Raw genomic sequence first — 18,107 nt, 5'->3', positions numbered from 1 at the left:
CTTGGTTCTGTCGGTAAAGTCACGTAAATAGAAAAAAAAATAGGGATTTTTTTTTCTTCTATTTGCTCCGATTTTTCCCTCCCCGTTTATAAACATGCGTTTAGAGTATTTGGCTACGATAAAGTTGCACGTGATAGGCCACTTCGTTGAGCCATCATTTGTGGTCAGGTCGCTTCTGAAAAAGAGCTATACAACTCAGTGGCCCTTATCTGGTAAAATTAAAAAAATCTTTCTCGCCATGCTCGTTATGAATGTTTTCATATCTGTAAATGTATTCACATTTTCTTCTTTGAAATGTATTTACATGTTCACATTGATCTCATTCATATGTAACTCCCTTAACCAAATCACATTTAGCTTATCTAATTCATTAATAGTTTAACTCGTTTAACATTTAATTCATTAAACTCATACTCATTCAACTAAAAGAGTTGGAGCCGCCCCTATGGAAAATAAATCTGCCAGACGGGAGGTGATGGCGTGGCATTTACGAAAATAAGAAATTAAACATTTTGTACATGATATTGAACCAATCGAGAACTACCGTAATTGGTTTTGGTTTAAATTAAAGTTTTCCTGATATGCTTTTTTTCTGCCCGCGTGGTTATATAAACTTATGTGTTCGTCATATCATATCATTGTCCGGTGCAACATTATTTGTAACACGCTTCTTTATATGAAGGAAATAATTGAAATATTTATAGATGACAAAAGTTTTAATAAATCTAGTTCACTTGAAAATTAACGATATGTACATCATTAGAGACAAATCCATTTGCATGTGTAGTGACATATAATTGGTCACTACGTAGCATAGCGCTGGCTGCTGGCAGGGAAGGGGATCTGCAGCTTGAGGCAGCCCTGACTGACAGCAGGCCACGTGACAGACCCGCGAGGGATCTAGGGTAAAGGTTACGGAAGGGACACATCGAGAGCCCACTAGTAGGTTCCAGAAGGGGGGCGTGTCCAGGGCGGAGCGAGGCCACGCTGGAAGTATAAAAGGGGACCCCGAGCAGGAGCACGGGGCTGTCGTTTGGAGTGGGATCCCCGTCGTCGTCGTTGCTGAAGATCGTCGCCATCACCGCTGTCGTCTCGTGCCTTCGTCGCTGTCGTCTCATCGGATATATTGCGCTGCTAGACGTAGGTGACTGTCTTAGTTCAGCGCCGTCAGTGTCAGACGGCTAGCGTTGTGTTGTAGGCTAGTAACCAGTGGAGAGTTGCGTACATGATATTGAATCATTTGTCGCCAGGCCGCTTCTGAATAAGGGCTTAATAGCTCAGTGGGCCTTACCTGGCCAAATACAAAAAATATGTTTTGAATAGTTTTTAGAAATGTATGCAACTTCCCTTTGTGCACAATAGCGGCGGAGAGTATATTCGACAGCTTCGAAGCTGATTACATCATTCATGAGCAGAGAGTTCAGACGTTCCAATGAGCCTTTAGCTCGGAGTGAAAAACCAGACTACTGAGCGCTTGGCCACACCGAGACGATGTGTTATATCTGAAAGAAAAAAACATTTGTTTTCGCTGCACAGAAAATATGTTCGCTTTGACTCGCTGATTACTAGGCGACACATATATAAGTAAAATAGAAGCATTTGTAATAATAGGTTTTTTTACCCTTTTATCTGGCACATTAACCACAATACCTGCGGTCAAAATGCAAACAAAAAAGAGCACTCTGATAATGTATGCATTGTCCTTGAAATTGATTGGTCCACACCAGAGACAGCTTTTGTTTTCACTACATCTTTAGCTTGTTGATTTATTGAACAAACATGTATGAGACATAGTACTCGATTCTTTCTGCTGAAACGGATGATCGTCGTCATAAAAGCAAAACATTGTCGAGTTTAGAAAAGCAGGACATGAAGTATGTGTTTTTGTGTTTACGGATATTTTGAAAGACAAATGACGTTGCTTTATGGAAATTAAAATAAAATCTAAAGTTGGAGGGTGTGTCTTATATTTCGTAGGTGTGTGTGTGTGAGAGAGAGATCAGATGTGTACTTTCTTTTTAAAACGGGAACAAGTGTTGAGTGCGTCTTGCTTTGTGGAGCGCCTTGTAGTCTGGACGGTGTCCATTGCCGGATTAAGCTAGTGCGGGGCCTGTAGCATATGTTATAAAGGGGCCCTGAATTATTATTTTTTAAACACGTAAATATTAAAACACAAATCTTTAACTTGCATAGTAAAGTAATCGTATTTTTTCATTTGCTATACAGCCAGATAATACGACAAATCGCTAACCCTAAACACACAGTTGAAGGCGGTATAGTACTATAGTAATAGAGCAAGTGCAGAATCACTGGACCGGAATTGATAGCTTTAAAGCATTTAGCGCGGGGCCCTTGAAAGTGCGTGTGTAGCCACTTTTTCTACGAGAATAACCCGGCACTGACGATGTCTTATATTTGTCAAGTGCTGAAATAGGGTCGCATCGCAAAGCAATCAGAACATACTTCGCGTTCGTTTTGCAAGTGGTGCTGGACCCATGTCGCGCATAGCACACGATTCAAATGTAAACGGATTTTTTAAACTGCACCGGCCAAACCCTACGTCCTTGCCCTCTGTGCTATGGAGGAGAGCCATCACACGGGATCGTCACACATTCTATTTATTTTTGAATTTTAAGGCAATGTTGTTATTGACATGTGCTGAGGTTTTTTGTTGTTGGTTACATTTGTGCACAAGTACAATTTTATTTCATTTGACAGATTATGAAAACCTTTTACCCGGAGCACAACAAGGGAGGAGAGTAGAGGTGAGGGTGTAAGAAGCAAAACGAACGGGAAGGGAGCGACTGGCAGGAAGGGGAAGGAGGGGGAGAAGGAATGACCGGGACAAGATGTCGGGGGTGAGAGGGTGATGGGGGTGGGAGGGTGATGGTGATGAAGATTGTCATGCTGGCGAGAGGGTTATGGCGGTGAGATGAGGGTGATGGCGGCGAGAGGGGAAGATGGAAGATAGGAAGAGAGAAGGAACGAGCGAGCAGAAGTGAGCTGCACGATGGAACAGCGTCTGTTTTCACAGGGGGCAGGGAAAGGGGCGGATTCAGAGTGGGGGTGGCCACACAAGTCACGTGGTTTACGCGAGGCTTGAGCTTATTTAGATATTCAGATGATGGCCAACCACTGAACCAAACGCATTGCATAATGGGTTAATCCACTCTAAGACAAATCCAATATTGCCAAGTGACTAATTTTGTCACTAGATCTCGCGCGTTTTGGGGTTTTCCTGAGTGACAATAATTATTTCAAAGTGACGAGTGACAAATCAAGCAGCTTTCTGGCACTAGTACATTTTCCAGGTGTGTCTTAAGAATCCCGTATCGGTCCCTATGTGTAATATAGTGTTATCGTTTGTATGCAAAACCTTCTTAATACAAATGTTTAATTATCCAGTCACAAACTATTACACAAACCATCTCGTACATTCATGTGTAACACTGAGTTGCTGGTAATTGTTGTGTGGCAAAGCCGTAATTATAATATATATTGGGGGGGGGGGGACACATCCCCCCCCCCAATATTAAAATATGCTTAAAATGTCCCCCCCAATATATTGCTATAAAAATATAATTGCTATGCTATGTAAATAAAAACAACACTTTGCTAAACTTTGGCCACAATATCTGGACTTGTCTTCATATAAATCAATGCATAGATTTTTGTTGAAATGATTGTGGTTATGGTTGTACTTCATTAATCCCTAATTTCTGCCATTACATACAATGAAACAAGAAAATATAAAAAAAGAAAATAGAGCAATGTAATACAATACACTATTAGACATTATTGTAAAACATAAATAAATAGTCCATCCCATGTGTTAGTGAATTTTTTTTATATTTTAGGCAGGAAATGAGTTTTCAAATTTAGATATTTTTCTGGGTTGGGACTCCCAGACCCGCTGGAAGATTTGGTCCCCCCCAATGTTGACTCCATGGCTACGGCCTTGTTGTGTGGCCACTTCGAGGCATTTATTATAAAAATTCACCCTAAGCCATCCAACCAGCAGCTCAATTGTTACAATTCAGGGAAGCAATTTTATTCCAGAAACCTTGTTAGTGACATTGTTACGGCCTCGTTTGTACCATTTGGAGTTGACTTTCAGCTTTTTATTTCTTGTTCCTTTCTAGTACATCAAAGTAAGTTTAGAACATAGAAAAATAGGACCACAATCGAATCATTCGAATGTAACATGTCTACACTTGTTGTTCGGAGACTATCCTGACTGCAATCACCGTCGACTCCATAATTTGTAAGGAGGAAGAACAGGAGACAGCACATGCAGAATTTAATACTTGAGTCACAGTGGCGAGATGTTAACTACCTCGCCTGGTATACAGGATGGTCGTAGATTCGGACCAAACCCTGGCACCTGTATATTTGGAGTCTGCATGTTCTTCACGTGGTTGCGTGAAAATTTCAACACGCGTTTCAAGGGTTTGGCTGTTGTAAATTTCCACGTGATAAGCCACTTCGTTGAGCTATCATTTGTGTCCAGGTCGCTTTTGATAAAGAGCTGTATAGCTCAGTGGGCCTTACCTGGCAAAATATAAAAATGTGTTGGTACTATAAATCATTACGTGCCGAACGTTTAAGAAAACCACACTACAATTACACTTAACCGGTTGGTGTACTCAAATGCATATTCTTGAAAAAGAAAAATACAGTACAGGAGAACTCTTATCCGCGACGCCGATTATCCACAGCAGCTGTAGGTGTTCTAGACGCCCGAGAAAACTTTGATTATCCATGTCCCTGTTAATTTCTAGAATCCGTGGTTACCCTCAATTTTACCCATAGTGCCTAGCGAATCTGCTTCCTAATACTCCCGATTGTTTTTTTTTTGCAGATCGGATGAGTTAGACAAAAACATTCATCCAACTGTCCACGGGTTATCCACGATGTTTTACTCTGGTGAATAAGAGGAGTACAATACCGCGGATGACCTCACAGACCAAAGAATCCACAATATTGCCCCCCCCCCATCACTATGGATAAGAGGAGTCCTGTATCTATTTTATGGTTGTAAGTGAAGCAATGTTTCCTACTTCTCCGTGGACACCTCGTGCAGGGATAAATATAATGCCAATATGAGCAGTGAATATGTCATCTCAGCAAATCAGCTGTTGTGCGCTGTGCTCACTCGAACAATTTGCTAATAAAAATACGTGTAAAGCTATACGGCAGATGACCAAAGGTGAAAAAAGTGTAATTGTGGAGTTTCTTAATTAGTATTGTACAGTACGTATATATCGGTGTATATATAAGTGTATTTATATATTCTTGTGGGAAGTTGTAAAATCGTGGTTCATGGAGTGAGATACAACCCCAGCAAGTTTCATTGCCAGCTATGGCTACCATCAGTAGCTAGCGCTATCATAGCTCTCCCTGCGTCTACAAAAGGTCAAATAAGCCATATATATTAATACCCAGCGTGGTGTGGAAACATCAGCATTGGGCAGGCCAAAACATTGGTCAGGAATTGTGTTGGTTACACCAAGGCCGTAGCCATGGAGTCAACATTGAGTTTTAAAATCCAAATGTTAAAACTTATTTCCTGCCATTTCCTGCCATTTTCTGCCTAAAATATATTTAAAAAATTGACTAACACATAGGACGGACTTTTTATTATTTTTTTACAATAATGTCTAATAGTGTATTGTATTTAATACATTGCTCTGTTTTTTTCTTTTTTAACTTTTCTTGTTTCACTGTATGTAATGGCAGAGATTATGGATTAATAAAGTACAACCATAACCACAATCATATAAACAGAAATCTATTTTATAGCAATATATTGGGGGGGACATTTTGAGCATATTTGAATATTTGGGGGGATGTGTCTCTGGTGTGCCCCAAAAAGTCTAAATAAGATCTACTGGTAATCTTGCTCTATGTTATGTACAGTTTTTTTGACATCCTTTAAAAATATATATATAAAGCGGACGACCTGTCATGGTTTGTGCAACTCAAATGTTATTTAAGCTGTCCTCTGCGTTTCAAGATAAAGGCTGTTGACTTGCGCATCAGGTTGAGACACATTCTGATTCGTCAGAGGAAACTGGGCCGTCCTGAATTTTCACCATTATTTTTTTAGAAACAGCGCAATGGTGGTGGTGGTGGGCACGTTAGCTATGAAAACAAATGTCTCTGTAAACTGTAAAGACACCCAGCGTAGTTTTGTCGTGACCTTGGCATCCAGCCACACAATATAATACAATGCAACGTAGATCATGTAGAGTCTAAATGCAAGAGCATTAAGTGGCATTAATTACAGTCAATCGGGGGACCCTTTAAGTGCTTAGGGACATACGCTTTTTAATTCAGAATTAAAATATGTATTTATACTGGAGGAATGTCAGGTAGGGGCAGGTCACAACACTACAAAAACTAACAATACAGAAACAAAATAGGAGTGCAAAGTAAAGGGAAGGTAAACAAATCACTTAAAACAAATATATAGATTTGCAGTTTTCGTGACTGCAAGGATCCATACTCTTTGGTTCTTTCGGTAAAGTCACCAAAAGAACCAAAGAGTATTTTAATCTTACCAGGTAAAGCCCATCCACTGAGTTATTAGCTTCTTGTTCAGAAGCGACGCGGGCCACAAATGACAACTTAACGAAGTGGCTTATCGCGTGGAAATTTATAGCAGCAAAAAATATTTTAATAATCATGTAGTTGGTTTGCTTAGGCCCTTACTTGCAACACTGCACCCCAACTGTCACGTCAACCATCTGTTGTTGTTGTTGTGGTGTTCGGCTGTGGCAAAAGCACAGAAGCAGGCGTGGAGACGCGAACGGAATGCCCCATTTGTCAGCGCCCGTTCCCGAACTGCGCGGTGGAGAGACGCGGGCAGCCCAGTGCGGGCTGCCGTCGTCACGTGAGCGCTCACAGAATGACCCGTGGGGGACGGGGGGCATTGAGGTGGCAGTGCCCAGCAACGACCCGGGCAGATGCAATCCCGTAGCGACTGGTCCCCATAAAGCCGCATCAACGACGGGCAAAGGTGACCGTTGCTCCTGCTGTTGTGGAGTGACTCATGCAGCCAGCTATGGCTGCAGGGTTTTGGTAGTAGATGTTGTTTATGCCATTTATTGTGAAAATTCCGTCAGTTCCTATGATTGCTTTTTCATTGCTTTCATAGCTTTATTTTGGTGATTTCGAAAAGTGTATTGGTTTAGCCATGTTTGTTTGTTGTAGTACAGAGTTAGACTGATGGCCTTAATCTAAGTTGTCTTGTGGTTGTTGTTGTTGTTGTTTGACTTGTATCCCACTGGGATTTTTGCACACAGCGTTGGTGTACGGTGTTTTTTCTACAATATTTTGCTGTCTTTTCTTGGATTTTCTGTTTGCACTTAGTCACATATTCACTTTAAGATGTTTTTGTTCATGTTTTTGCTTTTTGTTTGTTGCGGTTGCACCCGATTCAAGAGCCGAATGGCTCACAGCGCTATACCTAATACATGAACTTGAACTTGAACGTTCGTGAGAGTTGGTCTGTGATGGTGATTATGTAATTATACAATTGGCCTGCATTGGTTGCGTTTGTAATAAACGACTGGACCACGATGTCTGGCTCAGTGTCCTTTATTCGGTTCGTACTGTATTCCCACACGGCTGTCTCTACTCTGTAGCTTCTCCACGGTGCTGACTCCGATGTCGGCCCGGTCCACAACAGCAGCCCCGCTGCTGTTACTCTCACACAGCCCCCCTTGGCTGTACTCGCTGCAACTCCTCTCTCCTTCGTCCTCTCTGCAGCTCTGACAGCCTCGTGCTGTCTCTCCCTCTTCTCTCCCGCCACACCTGGCAGCCACACCGCTGCCTCTAACACGCAGCCCTTCTGGCTGTCTTCTCCGCAGCTGCACACCCCTCCGTAGCTTCCTCCTGTCTTCGGGGTTGGCTCCCGATGGCCGTCGGTGCCCCCCCTCTTCTCACTCGCCCGCGTGGCCTCACTCTTTTCCGTTCACACCCCGACTGACTTCCCCTTCCGGTTTACCCGCTTAAGGACCCGAACCTTCCACCCACGTCACATGGCTCCACCCCCCGTGACGTCACATCCGGAAGGTCGCTTACGCCCGCATTACACCACCCTCCCCCGTAGAAAAATCCCAGCCGACCTCGGCTGACCAATAGCAAATCGTAATGCGGCGAATCGACCTTCCCCCCTAAAGGACACTAAGCATACAATGTAACAGCAAGAACAACAACAACAACGCAATTAACATCAACGAACGTACAAAAAGCATGCAATAAATACAACTGTAAGAAAAAGATAACAACACAGCAACAATCAACGAAACGTAAGCGATTTGGAACGTGTGCGGGTCGCCGGCCCGTCCCGGACGGTCGGCGGCCCACTCGCAGAACGGGAACGCGATGAAAGTCGAGGAATGACGGGGTAATCCCTCTGTCGCAGCTGGAAGTCCACCAACGTCCCGTGTCCCTAAAGAATTAGTCTTGGGCTTGTCCCGTGACCGTGCCTGCAGCTGGGTCGGAAGGGCTGCAGGGCTCGAAGGTCCCGCAGACCTGGCAGGCGTCCTCCGAGCAGGGCCCCTCGTCCCCCGCAATGTCACGGCCGGCCTGTCTGGAACAGGTACGACAGGCGCTCTAGCAAGATCAATGGACGCAGGCAGGGGAGAGTCAGCAGCAACAGACCCCGGCAAGGCAACATTGGGGGATGACGCATCATGTAAGGGAGCAACATATGGTTTCAAGCGCGACGTATGCACAACCCAGCGACGAGATCCAATTTGGACGCGTGCTGACTGTGGGTTGGGAACTGCAATGAGGCGTACGGGACCATGCCAGGGTTTGTGCAATTTCGGAGAGGTTCCCGGACGTACCTGTGGACAATGAAGCCAGGCTAGGTCCCCAACCTTCCAGGGGCACTCCCCCTCGGACCGTCGCGCATACCGCTCGTTCCAGGCCTGGGCTTTGGCCGTAGCCACGCGGGCATTCTCCAGCGCCTCCGTGACTCAGCGAACCGTGTCGTGAATGTATTCAGGAAGTGGTTTACGAGGTCCCTTCACCCCAGTTCCCAATTGCACATCCACCGGCGGCACGTTTTCCCGACCATGCATAAGGTAAAACGGCGAATACCCTGTAGCCGCATGAGGCGTCATCCTGTACGCCGAAAGCACTCCGGGGATGTGCAGATTCCAATCTGATTGTTGTTCGCTCACGGTATGGCAAAGCATGGCAGACAATGTCCTGTTCAGCCGTTCAACCATACCATCCGTCTGCGGATGGTATGGGGATGTCCGTACTTTCTTAGTCCCAAGGCCCGCGCACACTTCCGCCAATAATTTAGAAGAGAAATTCCTGCCCTGGTCCGTGAGGAGTCTCTCAGGCGCCCCCTTGTCCATAATATACCCAAACAAAAAGGCGTCGGTAATGGCCGCGGCCGACTGATCGGGCAACGGCCAGGCCATCGGCCAACGGGAGAGGTACTCAACCCCTACCAGCAAATATTTATTACCCCTCGCCGATGGTGGAAAAGGTCCCAATATGTCCAGTGCCACCAATTCATTGACTCGAGACACCTGAATCGACTGGAGAGGCGGCACGTAAGGATGTTTCGGCGGCTTACGTCGTGCACACGCAGGGCACGCGCGCACGTGCCCTACGACATCTGTCGCCATGCCGTGCCAAAAATAATGACGTTGCAACGTCAACAAGGTCTTCTGCACCCCTAAATGTAAGAGAGTGTCACAATGGAGAGTTCTAATCAACTCGAATCGCAAGGACGTTGGTACCACCAGGCGCCAACGTTCCTGGAACCCGTCCCGCCACATAAGCAGACCATCTCGGAGAGCGGTTTGCGGCCCCACAGCCGTACTCGGACTCCCATTGTCCCTAGCAGACCGCTTCCGCAAGGACACCAACGACTCATCCATCATCTGTTCCCGGATTCAGACAGACCGCGGCAGATTCAAAACCCCGTCAGCCGGTCCCGGTTCCATCGGAGTGTCCGACTTCTCGACGGCCAACGTAAGCGGCTGAGGGGGGTTTGGAATCGGCGAACACCTATGCGTCCCCGACGCACATTTACAAGGGGCGCGCGCGGTAATCTGGAAAGTGCGTCAGCGTTCGCATGGCGCACTCCCTTCCGATGTTGAATTTGGAAGGAAAATTCCTGTAGCGTGTCCAACCAACGTGCCAACTGTCCGGATGGCTGGTCAATTTTAAGGGCATATTGCAAGGCCGCATGATCCGTACGCACAATAAAAGAACGACCGTAGAGGTATGGTCGAAATTGCCGTAGGAAAAAAACAACCGCCAATAGTTCTCTGCGAGTGACACAGTAGCGGGTTTCCGCAGGAGACAAGACTCGGCTACCATACGCCACGACACGCTCGACACCCCCTTTAGACTGTGATAATACCGCCCCAATACCCGTGTCACTCGCGTCCGTATCAAGAATGAATGGGTGATCGAAATCGGGATAATCCAATGTTGGGGCCGTGGCCAATAGATCACGCAGACTCCGAAAGGCCGCCTCCTCCGGCTGTCCCCAAACAAACTTCCGTCCTTTACCCGTAAGGAGATGCAAGGGCCTCGCAATCGTCGCAAAACCCGGCACAAATCTTCGGTAATACGAGGCAAATCCCAAAAACCGCCGAACATCCCCCACGGTGGCCGGAGTCGGCCAATCCCGGACGCACGCCGTCTTTTCCGGATCCGTGGACACCCCCTCAGCACTCACAATGTGCCCCAAATAGCGGACGGACCGTTGCAGTAGGTGACATTTCTTTGGTTTGAATTTCAATTTGGCAGAACGCATCCTCGTGAACACTGTCTCCAGCCGCGTCAAATGTTCATCAAATGTGCGGCTGAAGACAATAATATCATCCAAATATATAAGACACGTCTCCCACTGCAACCCCGACAAAACGAGCTCCATCAATCTTTGAAATGTAGCAGGGGCCGCATTCAATCCCATCGGGAGACAGTTGAATTGATATAACCCCTGCGGCGTACGGAATGCGGTTTTCTCCCGTGAGGACTCGTCAAGGGGAAGCTGCCAAAATCCCGAAGAGAGGTCCAGTGTGGAAAAGAACTTAGCCCCCGACAATGCGTCGAGGGAGTCATCCATACGCGTCAGGGGGTACGCATCTGCCACCGATATCTTATTCAATTTCCGGAAATCAACACAAAATCGCAATTTGCCATCCTTTTTCTTAACCAAGACGACCGGAGCGCCCCATGGGCTGTTAGATGGCGATATAATGTCCGCAGCCAACATGTCTTCCACTGCCCCCCGCACGTGTTCTCGCTCCGCAGGACTCATCCGATGCGAATTTAATCGAATAGGGGCAGCATCGCCCGTCTCAATGTGATGGTAAAGCAACGATGTGCGGCCCAAATCCAAATCATCGGAGCTGAACACATCGGAATACGTCAACAACAATTTACGCAGCGCACCACGTTGCTCCATGGACAGGGAAGAATTTCCGTCACATAAGTCAGCAACCCAACGATTATCCGAACCCCTTGGCTCGGAAACCCCAGCAACCACTCCCCGGCTATGCGGACAATCATGCGTCGCAAACGCCGTAGTGGCATGTGCCACAACCGTACCGGCCGGAACACGGACGTTTTCCCCCCCCGCATTAAGCACCTGTAAAAACGGTAATTGATCCGGCCGGACGATGGTCTGTGCCCCCACTAACGCCAACCCGGTTGTTATCGTGGCGGACGGTGACAACAAGACCCCTACTGCTCCTAGCCGATCAGGCAGGGGCTTCCGATACCGCAAGGGTATAAGCATCTGTGTACCAGGTGGGATGTCCACAGATGCGACGGACAGTGCCTGCACTTGTACGGCCGAAGCAGGTCGCCCCCAGGGCGACGGCAGAAACGAGATTTGACGGCCCCCCGGCAGTTCAATACAATTCTCATTGATTTTGATCAAAATGGGCATCTTAGCCAAAAAATCGGTGCCTAACAAACAAGGAACCGCCAAAGATCTCGATATTAACACAACGCCCGAGGCCGACACATCCCCAATAGATATCTTAGCATCCACCTGGCCCATGATACCCATGCTACCCCCGTTCGCAGCGACGCACGACCCATAAACCGGACGCACAGCCCCCGGCGGGATGCCCAACAGATGGAAAATGACATCCGAAATAATAGTCGCAGACGCGCCGGAGTCGACCAAAATGCGTACGTCCACCCCTTGTATAGACCCCGGTACAGTGGACGAACCCGTGGCGGCCGCGACGACTCTCCGTGCCAACTTGCGCCACTGCGTGACCGAGCGACAAGGCCCCGTCGAAGGGCTTTCTTTAACAACAACATTAGGATCGCGCAACGAAGGTGATGGGTGAGGTGTAAAGCCTTGCCGGGTGTCTGGTGCGTGCCGACATGCCTGTTTCGGAGGATCTTTAGTCGGCTTGTCCGGTACCGAGGCCTCCTGCTGCGGCGGAGCCGGGAAGCGGCCCCAGCAGTCTCTGGCGTAGTGGCCCCTACGCCCGCAGCGGAAACATTCGGCATCGTTGCGCCGAAGCGCAGGCCTTGCCTCCCGACGGCCCCGTTCCGGTAGCGCAGCGCGCGGCCTCGGCCCGCCGCGTCCCGTCCATGGAGCGGAGGCGGCCGTCAGTTGTTGAGGGCCCCGGTCATCCGGAACGTAGACAGCCTGCGCAGGGTTCCACCCCAGCGCATCCCCTTCTTTGACGGGCCCCCCCGTCCACGCCGTCACTTGTTTCCAGCGACGGAGATTGAATTGCGCATCGAGACACTTAGCAGCCGTCCGGGAAGTTAGTTTCTCATGCCCACACACAGGCATGGGGATCCCTAGATCCCGAGACAGCTCCAACATTTTCCCTAATATGAGAGGCTCGAGCAGGTCCTGTGGCGTCTCAGGATAAGCTGCCATGGCCAGCTCCAGCACCGCACCCCTGAACGCCACGGGCGACTCCTCTGGTGCTCGTTGTCGTTGAGCGAATCGCCGATGCGCATCATCTGGTGGCTCATAAGCGTCGGCCATTTCTTGAAAAACACCACATAAAGTTGCCTTCTTATTGGTCGTTATGGAACGGAAAAATCGGACAGATTCGTCGTCCAGGAGAGTCGGCAACACCTCCAAAGCCTCAGCATCGGTCCATCTTGCTGTGCGTACCGCCGCCAAGAAGCGGCAGGCGAAAGCGCTCCAGTCCCCACCGATGGAAAATTCTTTAACTGTGGTAAGGTGGCGACTCCGACTCCTCTTCCCGCCGTCTTCCAATGGTGGTGGTTGTGGTGGCAAATTCAAAATGGCGTCGGCCCGCGGCATGGCCAAGATGGCGGTTTGGCGCCGCGGAGCGCGCAAGATGGCGGCTTCTTGCCGCGTGGCCAATGGCGGCGGCAGGGCAGGCAACGTGGCGGCCCGCGGAGCACCAACTGCGTCCTCCATCGTCCCTGGCGCGACGAGATGGCATAAATGCGTCAGGACGTCCTTTAGTGCCTCCAGTTGTACCGCCATCTCTTGCCATCTTTGATCAGCGTCCGATGATGTCGACGGACCCGCCACCGCGCCGACATCCTCCACTCCCGTCCCCGTGCTCGCCTCAGCAGGGCTCTCCTCCACCACCCCAGCAGAATCCGTGGTTGGAGGGAGTTCGTCGTCGTCGGACGAAGAAGCCGATGCAGGCGCCGGATTAACTTTCTTCCTCACTTGTTTCGACATGCCGTTGCACTTCTGACACCAGTGTAATAAACGACTGGACCACGATGTCTGGCTCAGTGCCCTTTATTCGGTTCGTACTGTATTCCCACACGGCTGTCTCTACTCTGTAGCTTCTCCACGGTGCTGACTCCGATGTCGGCCCGGTCCACAACAGCAGCCCCGCTGCTGTTACTCTCACACAGCCCCCCTTGGCTGTACTCGCTGCAACTCCTCTCTCCTTCGTCCTCTCTGCAGCTCTGACAGCCTCGTGCTGTCTCTCCCTCTTCTCTCCCGCCACACCTGGCAGCCACACCGCTGCCTCTAACACGCAGCCCTTCTGGCTGTCTTCTCCGCAGCTGCACACCCCTCCGTAGCTTCCTCCTGTCTTCGGGGTTGGCTCCCGATGGCCGTCGGTGCCCCCCCTCTTCTCACTCGCCCGCGTGGCCTCACTCTTTTCCGTTCACACCCCGACTGACTTCCCCTTCCGGTTTACCCGCTTAAGGACCCGAACCTTCCACCCACGTCACATGGCTCCACCCCCCGTGACGTCACATCCGGAAGGTCGCTTACGCCCGCATTACACGTTTGTAAGCAGGTTTTTTTTCTCTCTCTCTCTTATGTTTTTATAACTTTTATTTCATCACGTTAAAGTAGTTTGCATGGTATAATGGTGAGCAGACTGGACCTATCATCTATTCTAGAGTCTCCCGAAACGTCAATAAATAGTCTTAATTCCCCTACCTCTTTTCGATTTAAAGCTTTCGTGACTGCAGGGATTCATCTTCTTGGTTCTTTCGGTAAAGTCACGTAGAAGGGAAATAATAAAATAATAATAAAAAATCAACATCACCTGAGGATGGCTGCTTGCGTTGTGGCCGAAACGTCGTGAGAATAATTTTATTATGTTTTATTTTTATTATTTTATTATTTCCCTTCTACGTGACTTTACCGAAAGAACCAAGAAGATGAATCCACTGTCTCTGTCCACCAAGCAGTATAATTGGGTACAACAACACTTAGCCGATCGATCGACAGGTCGTGTGTGACGAGGTAAAATGCAAGAAACCCCACCTCTTAAGAAATGACCAGTGTGTAAGTGGAGGCCAAATGTCCTCCTTGAACAGAGGAATAGCAAAACTACACGAACTCTCTCCTCTCCTGAAGCCCCCTCGTGGCTAGGAAGCCATCGACATTGGCAGTTCGCTTCTGAACACATTGCCACCAGACGCAAGACTACAATAGGGACATGGTGATGGCTTGGGGAGGCCTTCAACCGGTTGTGGATTGATCGGCTGATGATGATGGTGATGACGAGGCTCATGTCTTGCTACATTTTCAAGTTCTGTCCCTCCAAAGATTGATTTTGTTTTGTTATGCAAATCTCGTGCACGTGGCTTTGTTTTGCTCATAGTTATCTTGAATCCCACCTAACTTTACAGCTCTTTTTGCCAAGTTATTCGATCATTTAATTTAATTAATTGGCATGTATTGTTATATTGACCGCATACGCAAATCTGAGATGGTGCTTATACTTTCCCCATTTATGTTTATACCTCGAATTACGCGAGACAATCTTCATCATTTATTTACTTGTTTCACTCGAATTCTGCACAACAATGCATTGACTTGAGTTTGTTGTAATTGAGAGGACAGCTTGCAACTACCAGCTATGCCGAATGCAGATGCAGCAAACCCATCCAATCCATAACTCGTGTTTAATTAGGTTGCTTTGACCCGTCTATCGTTGATTAATCTTGTGAATAGTAATTTCCCCCTACACGTAATTGCGCTTCACATCGCAGTCTGGCCACGTATTTACCGCGGGCTGCATTGTCTATGCCATGGGTCGACAACCAAAAAAAAAAGGGCGATTTTTATCGAATTCGATTAAAAAAAATAAAAATACAATATTGCAAGAGCCGCAGTGCATGTGAATACGAGACGGCCCTTAATACAACAGTCTTTAATTAGCTGCAGGATGCTGGCCCCTGTCCATGTGAAACTGGACTCCCATGGTGAACTGGACTCCCATGGTGAACTGGACTCCCATGGTGAACTGGACTTCCATGGTGAACTGGACTCCCATGGTGAACTGGACTCCCATGGTGAACTGGACTTCCATGGTGAACTGGACTCCCATGGTGAACTGGACTCCCATGGTGAACTGGACTCCCATGGTGAACTGGACTTCCATGGTGAACTGGACTCCCATGGTGAACTAGACTCCCATGGTGAACTGGACTCCCATGGTGAACTGGACTTCCACGGTCGGGTGTCGGCAACCAGAAGAAGAGCCATTTATTTAGAATTTCAAGAGCCCCACTGCAGTCCCTAAAGAGCCGCATGCGGCTGTGGAGTTGCAGGTTGCCGACACCCGCCGGTCTACGCCGATGTTTCGCAGGGACAGGAGAAGTGCAAGTCGGAGGGGATGGGAGGAACAGATGGGGGTCAAGGAGGAGCAGGTGAAGGGCACGGCAATTGGCAGGAGAAGGATGGCGAGTCTTGTCCTGATTGCCAAGTCCGGTTTTCGCAGAACCTTCTACAGGATCACGCGGAGCTCTGTGGCGAAACCCCAGAGGTCAGTTTGGAGGTCATAGGTACATCAACATTTTACTTTTTTTCCAAATTTATTTTTATTGTGCTATCGGTATCGTTTCATGAGATAAATAATCCATTTGGAAAATCTCAGAGCAGTTTTGCTCTGTGTGTCAGAGAATAGCTCACGGAAGTGATATTTCACAGGAATTCCGACAAATCATTCAAGTCACCTTTCAACCCTTTACACAGTAGGGGGCACACTTTCCCGCATGTGCTCCGATGAGATTGTGAAATGTGAGTTAAACTTGATATTTGACAGCTTTGAAATTGCTGGGACTTTTCCAAATGAAGCGCAATTCCAAATGGAATACAATTGTTTTATTTCTTATACAACCATTCGGTGGTGTGGAGATCATCGGTTAGCTACATTCGAGAGTCTGGTTTTAATCATGGGTGGCTTGCCTGGCTTTGAACCCAGGGTCTCAGCAAACACCAGTTAATCCCTCTGACCTATGAACCATCTGGTCATCGCGAACATTCACGCATGTTGAATGCCAAGGTTCAACCCAAATAAATGAATAATTTCCATCTCATCGATTGATAATACGGCTTTCCACTTTCTGGCGTAAATACAGGTGTTAAGATGTTCAAATACCAAATGGACATTATTGACAAGGCATCGTGTCTGCACTGCCACGCTTGTGATGTTAAAAAGAGCACACATATTCGCATAAAAATGCAAACACGTTCGCAAACCCACCTGTATATGCACGGATGGCTACATAGGGTGCGAAAGAAGTTCAGCATACATGCATACAGTGGCTGGTTAGATACCAAGGTGGTTCAAGGTTAACCTGCACTTTATTTCTGAAAATAAAATGTAACTAAAATGTATTCGAATTACTTGATTTTTCACGGTATTACACTGATAGATGCATGCATTTGTCCCATTGGTCTTGTAATGCCTGAATAACAAAAGCATAGGCTTTGACACAACAATCGCCATTCGCCACGAAGTGGCGGTTACCTCACCACGACGCTTGTGCCAGACCATGTGCACCTTGAGGCCACGTGAAGTGTCGAACGCCCGCTGGCAGGAGGTCACGGGGCAGACCCATGTGCCACAGGTCGACTGACAGAGATGACCGAGATGACTGGCTGATGCACCACCTGTGCTCCCTACTGTGCCAACTTGCTGTGCTTTAGCCAACCGGCGCTCCGCTCGTTGTTGTGAGCGTCACTCCTCCGCCCTCCGTTGTTGTTGGAGGGCGACTGCCTCCAACTGCCCAGCAGCGTCCTTCACGAGCCTCCTCCACAGAGGCCGATCTTGACACTGCTGTTACCAGTCATCGGCAAGTCCACTCAGCTCCACATCCTCCTGTACCTCGTCACTCCATCTCTTCTCTAGCCCGTGCCGCGCCCATTTAGCCCCCTCGATCCGGCCGAACAAAAGCTGTTTCAGCATGACACACACGCACAGACATTTCAAGACACCTATGTTCAGAGACTCTTCAGTTGTTAGACACTTCCCTTCATGTCTACGCCATTAGTTCCAACTCGCACTTCTGTATAAGACAAACAGTCATCACCAGACCGACTGGACTACGGCTGTCCTGTCAATTTCGGCAGGTTTGATATCCTTCAACCAGAAATGCGATTGCACTCACATGATCTCAAAGCCACGTGGCAACACTGTTCACCACTATCTTAAAAATACCCCGAATGCTTTGTGGATCTGCAAATTCCACAGGGGTTTCCAGATGTTGCCTGTACCAACCCCTACAAACGTGCAACCGTCCCTCATTCTTTGCTTTACAAAACATTCTCTGGCACGTGTCGTGATGGGTACTCTGAGATCCGACCATATCTGCCCAGTGCTAGCTGAGCTGTGTTAGGCTGCCTG

This window comes from Lampetra fluviatilis, chromosome 16 (genome assembly GCF_964198595.1).
Source record: "Lampetra fluviatilis chromosome 16, kcLamFluv1.1, whole genome shotgun sequence".
Taxonomy (NCBI): domain Eukaryota; kingdom Metazoa; phylum Chordata; class Hyperoartia; order Petromyzontiformes; family Petromyzontidae; genus Lampetra; species Lampetra fluviatilis.
Note: the sequence above shows the minus strand (reverse complement) of the source record.